The sequence below is a fragment of the Rhincodon typus genome, chromosome 45 (assembly GCF_021869965.1).
Source record: "Rhincodon typus isolate 14 chromosome 45, sRhiTyp1.1, whole genome shotgun sequence".
Lineage (NCBI taxonomy): Eukaryota > Metazoa > Chordata > Chondrichthyes > Orectolobiformes > Rhincodontidae > Rhincodon > Rhincodon typus.
In genome coordinates, this window is record NC_063376.1 from 2,550,989 (window position 1) to 2,557,953 (window position 6,965).

A 6,965-nucleotide genomic window follows, 5' to 3' on the forward strand; every position below is an offset into this window, starting at 1 on the left:
CTGGGGGTGTTGGGGTTGAGGGGCTAATGGGATATCATTTAATGGTGAGGGTTACCCTAGTGGTCTTGGGGTTAAGAGCCTAATGGGATAACATTTAATGGCGAGGGTTTATCTCTAGGGGTCTTGGTGCACAAGGTAACCGTTCACAGTGGGGTTTATCCGAGTGGGATGGGGTGCAGGGAGGTCAGTGAGATCTGTTTGAGAGTCCATGTGGTGTATTTGCATGTCTCAGGGATTGTATTAAACTGGGTTTATCTTGGGGGTAGGGGGAAGATCTGCGGGTTTGAATTTTAGGTGGAGTTTTCGGGAAAAAGTACAGTTCATTTGGCGGGGGCTCTATAAATTCGGTCACTGAGTACCGAGCAGAAGTTTTGTCACATGTTTTTTAGTTTTTCAACTTTGACTTGGATTGGGAAGGAGGTGTGTTTTATTTTAAACGTAGTCAGAATGTGTGTTTTTTTAAGATAAGGGATTGCTGAGTAGGCTGTAGAAGAATAAAATATTCACTAGCCTGCAGGTAACTTCCAGCCCGGGGACTGCACTGGTTTCCTTTCAGTGGCTGGTGATATGTTTCGAAACGCAGGCAGCTACTCGAGTGTAGTCGTGTGTTGGCGGAAATTGAAAGGTAGGGAGTTTATTGTTGCGGGGTTGGCTTGTGTTTTTGCATGCTGACTGTTGTGACTCCTAATACCCCTGGCTAAGAGCAGGAGCACCCTTGGAGGAATGCCAGAGAGAGACAGGTAAACTGTTTAGTGCTTGAAAGAAGGGATAAGGTGAAACCCCCCACTCTCACGCCTTCAGTATCATTACCATTTGGGTGTAGAATTTGGGGCGGACTTAGCCTAGGTTCTCCCAAAGAGTGGAAGCAAAAGATATATTTTATCAGAGAGGGCCTTTATTAAAACAAAAAGGCTTTCGAAATTTATGGAGGAAGTAACTCTTGATGTGTTTTTCATTTTGCTTTGGGAGAAGGGGAGGGAAGGAATTGGCGAGCCTGTGACCATAGGACCTCAACACAGCCACCTTGCCTGTTCTGAGAAACTGGAAAACTGGGGGTGGTTCTGGTAGATTCAACTCAGTATCTGCATCCAACCTGCACAAGCCGGTAGCCAGAGAAGCAATGTTGTTTTGTAAATAAGGATAAGTGCCAAAGGGTTGAGAGACCAGGGGTATTGACTAGAGGAACGTACAGGGAGTTTTAAAAGAGCCTTTTTTTTTGCTTCCTTAAAAACCCTCCTTGTTTTTAGCTGCTACACCTCTCCATCTCAATCTCGGGCCTTCTTTTTCCCTTCAGAAGTAGGTACTTATGCCTCATTCTCCACAGAATGTGTTCCCACTTCTGAGGGCAGTTATAGGGGATGGAGGGCAGACTCCCAAGAAGGTGGGGCAGGGGGGCAACATTCTTTAGAAATTCTCAGAGTGGGCAGATATGCCCTGCTTCGTAAGGGCTCCTGACCAACCAAGAATGGAGAAACATAAACTGACATCACTGGAAAAGCTCAGCAGGTCTGATGGCATCTGTGCAGAGAAATCAGAATTGACATTGTGGGTCCAGTAACCCTTCCCCAGAACTGATGGTAGCTGGGAAAATGTTGCTTTTTATACAGAAGATGGGGGTGGGCAGAGGGGTTAAGGAGTAAATGATAGGTGGGGATAGAGCCCAAAGAGGGAGAAGAGCAGTTGGACAAAGGCATGGATAATGGTCAACCCAGGAGTATGAATAACCACTATTGGGAGCTATAAGTGGCTAACAGTGGGTTGTGTATCATGTGATAACAAGGTCTGGTGCGTGGGGAGTTGGGAAAAGAACATGGGAGAAGGGGTCTCAAGCCCTGAAATTTATTGAACTCGATATTGAGACCAGAAGGCTATAGAGTTCCCAGGCAGGAAATGAGGTGCTGTTCTTCCAGCATGCGCTGGGAATGGAGAAAGCTCATTCAGGAGAGCGGCCCACATGCTTTGAGAGGCTTTGTTGGGAACATGCAGAGTCAAGGTTCAAAAAGGGGCGCTCAAGCCTCCAAACTACACAGGCTCTGCATGTGCAACTACAGTCGATCTGCCAATCGCGAGGGGGGCACGGAACCGGTCGAACGAGAGTGGAAGCAAGTAATCCTCCATCCCGAGGGACTGCCTGAGCAGAAGGGAGGGAGTGACCATTCAGTCCCTCCAGCCTCTGCCATTCAATGAGATTATAGAGTATTCCAGCACGGAAACTGACCCTTTGGTCCAGCTCGTTCATGCTGACCATAATCACGCCTAGTGCCACCTGCTTGTGTTTGGCCCATATCGCTCCAAACCTTTCCTATTCATTAACTTATCTGAGTGTTATTTTAAACTTTGTAACTGTACCCGCAACCACCATTTCCTCTGGAAGTTCATTTCACACACAAACCACCCTCTGTGCAAAAAATTAGTTGCCCTCATGTCCTTTTATAAATCTTTCTCCTCTCACCTTAAAAAAAAAATGCCTCCTCGTCTTGAAATCCCCCACCCTCGGGGGAAAAAAAATACCTGCCATTGACCTTATCTATACCCTTCATGATTTTATAGACGTGGTTGATCTGTATCTCGACTCTGTCTTACTGTCTTATGAACAAAGGCTAAACAGGTTGGGACTCTACTTGCTGGACTGTAGGAAAATGAGATGTGATTTCATTGGAACGTACCGGATTCTTTAAGGGAATGGACAGGGTCAATGCTGAGAGGATGTTTCCCCTGATGGGAGAGTCTGGGACCAGAGGGTACTGTCTTGGAGTAAAGGGGTGCCAATTTAAGGCTGCGGTAAGGAGGAATTTCTTCTCTTAAAGTTGTGGGTCTTTGGAACTCCTTGCTACAGAGAGCTGTGGGAGCAGAGTCCTTGTGTATATTTAAGGCTGAGACTGATTCTCCATCCGAAAAAGAATCTAAGGTTACGGGGAAAGGAAAGAAAAGGCAAATGGGCGTGAGGAATGTTGGATCAGCCATGATCCTATTGAATGCCAGAGCAGGCTTGAGGGTTTGAATAGTCTCCTTCTGTTCCCGTTTGCTATGGTGTCCCTACCTTGGTTCCTTGAGTCTTACTAAGATTAGGACCCATCTCCCCACAACATTACCTTGGGTCTCTGGATTCCCAATCCAGTGAAATTACCACTACACCATCCTCTTTCTCCCCCAGTGTGTGATTATGTTTAAAGGGTTAAATTGCCTCTTGTGTTTCCTCGTTGTGACATTTATAGAACAGTACAGCACAGTACAGGCCCTTCAGCCCACGATGTTGTGCCAGCCTATTATCCTACTCAGATCAATCTACCCTGCATACCCTACATTTTACCATCCTCCATGTGCCTATCCAAGAGTCGCTTAAAAGTCTCTAAGGTAACTGACTCCACTACCACTGCCCACCACTCTCTGTGTGAAGAACCTACCTCTGACATCTCCCCTATACCTTCCTCCAATCACCTTAAAATTACGCCCTCTCGTAATAGTCAATTTGAATTGGTATTCAAACCAGGATTTATAACTGTAAGCAAAAAACCGAAGTTGCTGGAAAAGCTCAGCAGGTACAGCAGCTTCAGTGAAGAGAAATCAGAGTTAATGCTTCCAGCCTGGTGACCCTTCCTTCCTCAGTTGTGCTGAGACCTGCTGAGCTTTTCCAGCAACTTCTGTTTTCGTTTCTGATTTACAGCCACCGCAGTTCTTTCAGCTTTTATAAATGTAAGCGTTGAATTTATGCTGTCCGTGTTTCTAATCTTGTTTGCTCCCCCCAGCCCTGTCTAAGTCTGGGGCCGAGGATTGTCGCTAGCTTTCTGTCTCTAAGGCTAATTTTGTATTTGGTTGCTTAGCAACCATTGCACAGGCCTAGGCCTGGGAGCCAGATGAGGTAACGTTTAAATTTAGTTAATTACAAACATTATACCCAGTGGGATGCAGTGTTGTTTTTTTGTTTGAATTGGACATTTACGATGGTCCCTTACATGTTTATTAGGCTTTAACCATCCAACTCCTGGAATCTGATGTAGTTCTGCCTTTACTCAACCCCTTTTTGCGCACCCTACATTATCCATTTGAAAGCTTTAAAAAGAAATTGCTTCTGTGTAGCACCCTTTTGTAACCCTGAAAGGCCAATGGCCTGCAGTCACTGCTGTAAAGTAGGAAACAGAATGGCCAATTTGCACACAGCAAGATCCCAGGAGTGCGAATCCATTGTTCTGCTGCAAAATCCTTACTTTTGACTCTTTTTGAAGGCCCATTACAAAGATACCTGTTATATGAAAGATGTTGATAAACTTGGAAGGGTTCAGAAAAGATTTACAAGGATATTGCCAGGTTTAGAGGGTTTGAGCTACAGGGAGAGGCTGAATAGGCTGGGGCTATTTTCCCTGGAGTGTTGGAGGCTGAGGGGTGACATTATAGAGGTTTATAAAATCATGGATAGGGTGAATAGTTAAGGTCTTCTCCTCAGGGTAGGAGAGTCCAAAACTAGAGGGCATAGGTTTAAGGTGAGAGAGGAAAGATTTAAAAGGGATCAGAGGGGCAACTTTTGGAATGAGCTGCCAGAGGAGGAGGTGGGCAACACTTTAAAAGGGATTTGGATGGGTACATGAATAGGAAAGATTTAGAGGGATATGGGCCAAATGCTGGCAAATGGGACTAGATTAATTTAGGATATCTGGTCGGCAGGGACGTGTTTGACCGAAGGGTCTGTTTCCGTGCTGTACATCTCTATGATTAGTCAGATTAGGGACAGTCTCTCACTGAATCGCTTATTGCGAGCGTGCTTGGAAGACAACAACAACAACTTGCATTCATACGGCGCCTCGAACGCGGTGAAACATCCCCAGGTGTTTCCAGAGTAACTTGACATTGAGTCACTTATGGAGAAGTTACAACGGGTGCTTGGTCAAAGAGGATTATCTTCAAGGAGGAGGGAAGGGGGCAGAGACGTTGGGGGTGGGGTGGGGTGGGTGAGGGGGGGGAGGGGGGTGGCAAGGGGGGGGGAGGAGGGGGAGGGGGGAAATTCCAGAGTGTCCCCCCCCAGTCAGCCAAAGACATGGCCGTTAATGGCGGTGATTATAACTGGGCCTATGCAGGAGGTCAGGAGTGCAGAGATATTAGTAGTGGGTTGGAGGAGATGGAGAGAAGAATGAGCCGTACAGTGCAGAAGGAGGTCATTGCGTCTGTACCATCTCCTGAAAGAGCTACTCAGCTAGTCCCACTCTCCAGCCCTATCTCCGGTAGCCTTCTAAATTCATCGCTTTCAAATCTAAATCCAGCTCTCTTTTGGGTGAGAATGTTAAAAATCAGTGCAGAGAAGAACATCTAGAAATAATAGTTCTGCATCCTCACATGTAGTGTGAAACTGTTCCAGCATCTGACTGTTGTTAAACAGTCAATACCTCACCTCACCAACGAGAGCCTTCACAGCTAGGGAAGCATTTATTGATCTTTGTGTACACATCCACCAGTCCCATAAGGTAGCAGGACAGGGAGATAAACTGGCTAAGTAGGCTTAGACTATACTTGCCTTCATTAGACAAAGTGTAGAGTTTAATAATAGGGACGATATGCTAGAACTGTATTTAAAAAAAAAGTTGATTAGGCTACAACTAGAGTATTGTATGTAGCTTTGGAATTCATATTATAGGAGGGATGTGCTGTTATGAAGTTATGAAGAGAGATTGGACAGACTGGGGTTATTCTCCTTGGAGCGGAGGAGACTGAGGAGGGGACATGATTGAGCTGGATAAAATTGAGGGGCATAGATATTTGATTTGATTTATTGTTGCCGCATGTACCTAGGTAGAGTGAAAAGTTTCGTGTTGCGTGCCGTACAGGCAGATCTTACTGTACCAGTAATAGAACAGAGTGAGGAATACAATGTTACAGCTGCAGAGGAGGCGCACAAACAGCAAGACTGACATTAAATTTAAAATTTGAAAGGTCCATTCAGGAGTCTAATAACAATGGGGAAGAAGCCATTCTTGAATCTATTTGTACGTATATTCAAACTTTTGTATCTTCTGCCTGACGGAGGAGGTTGGAAGAGATTATAACCAGGGTGGGAGGGGTCTTTGATGTTGGCTGCCTTCCTGAGGCAGCAGGAGATATGGAGGGCGTCAGTGATGGAAGGTTGGTTTGTGTGATGGACTGGTCTGTGTTGACAACTCTCTGTAGTTTCTTACAGTCCTGGGCAGAGCAATTGCTGTACCAAGCCCTGATGCATCTGGATAGAATGGTGCATATACTAAAACTGGTAAGAGTCTTTATGGACATGCCAAATTTTGCACACGTTTTGTTACCCTGCTGGGTACCGCCATCAGTGCAGCCTCCGATGAAGCGCCGTTGTGTTTTCCCGCCTGTTATTTAAACTCTGGAGTCTGTTGAGCTGGATTACCTCACTTCTGGTTTGCATTTGCAATGGAGTGCATATGGGGTTGAGCTCTATGCGTTTGTTGATGGCTTTCTTCGTGGAGTACCAGGCTTCTAGGAATTCCCATGCTCGTCTCTGCTTTGCTTGTCCCAGGATCTTGGTGTTGGCCCGGTGTGTCCCTCACCGGAATCCAATTCACCAGAGAAGAGGAGAAGAACAAACAACTCCCATTCCTGGACGTCATGATAGAGCGCAGGACCAATGGAGAATTCCTAACAAAGGTACACAGGAAAGCCACACACACACTGACCAAGTACTGAATCTCAACAGCAACCATCCTAACACACACAAACGAAGTTGCGTGAGAACATTATTTAAAAGGGCAACAACACATTACAACAGCACGCAGCTATGCCAAAAAGGAGAAGAATACCTCTTCCAGGTATTCAGAGACCAAGGATACCCAAAAACTGGGTCAGAAGATGTCTATTACACAAACACCACCAGGAAGATACTACATGCCCCGACACACTCATCACGCTACCTTACATCAGGAACACATCGGAACTAACCACAAGACTCCTACAACCACAAGACTCCTACAACCACAAGACTC

At 45.8% G+C, this 6,965-nt stretch overlaps 1 protein-coding gene across 2 annotated transcripts in view; it reads left to right on the top strand.

The window, feature by feature from the left end:
• Positions 1-6,965, top strand: part of si:dkey-19b23.8 — a 20,236-nt gene that overhangs the window by 923 nt on the left and 12,348 nt on the right. Inside the window, exon 1 of one of the 2 annotated variants that reach the window (XM_048620230.1) lies at positions 643-740. The exons of the other annotated variant lie outside the window; for it this stretch is intronic. The gene's annotated coding sequence lies outside the window, so the exon portion shown is untranslated. Of the gene's footprint in view, positions 1-642; positions 741-6,965 lie in introns of those variants that run through there. 2 annotated transcript variants of the gene reach the window in all.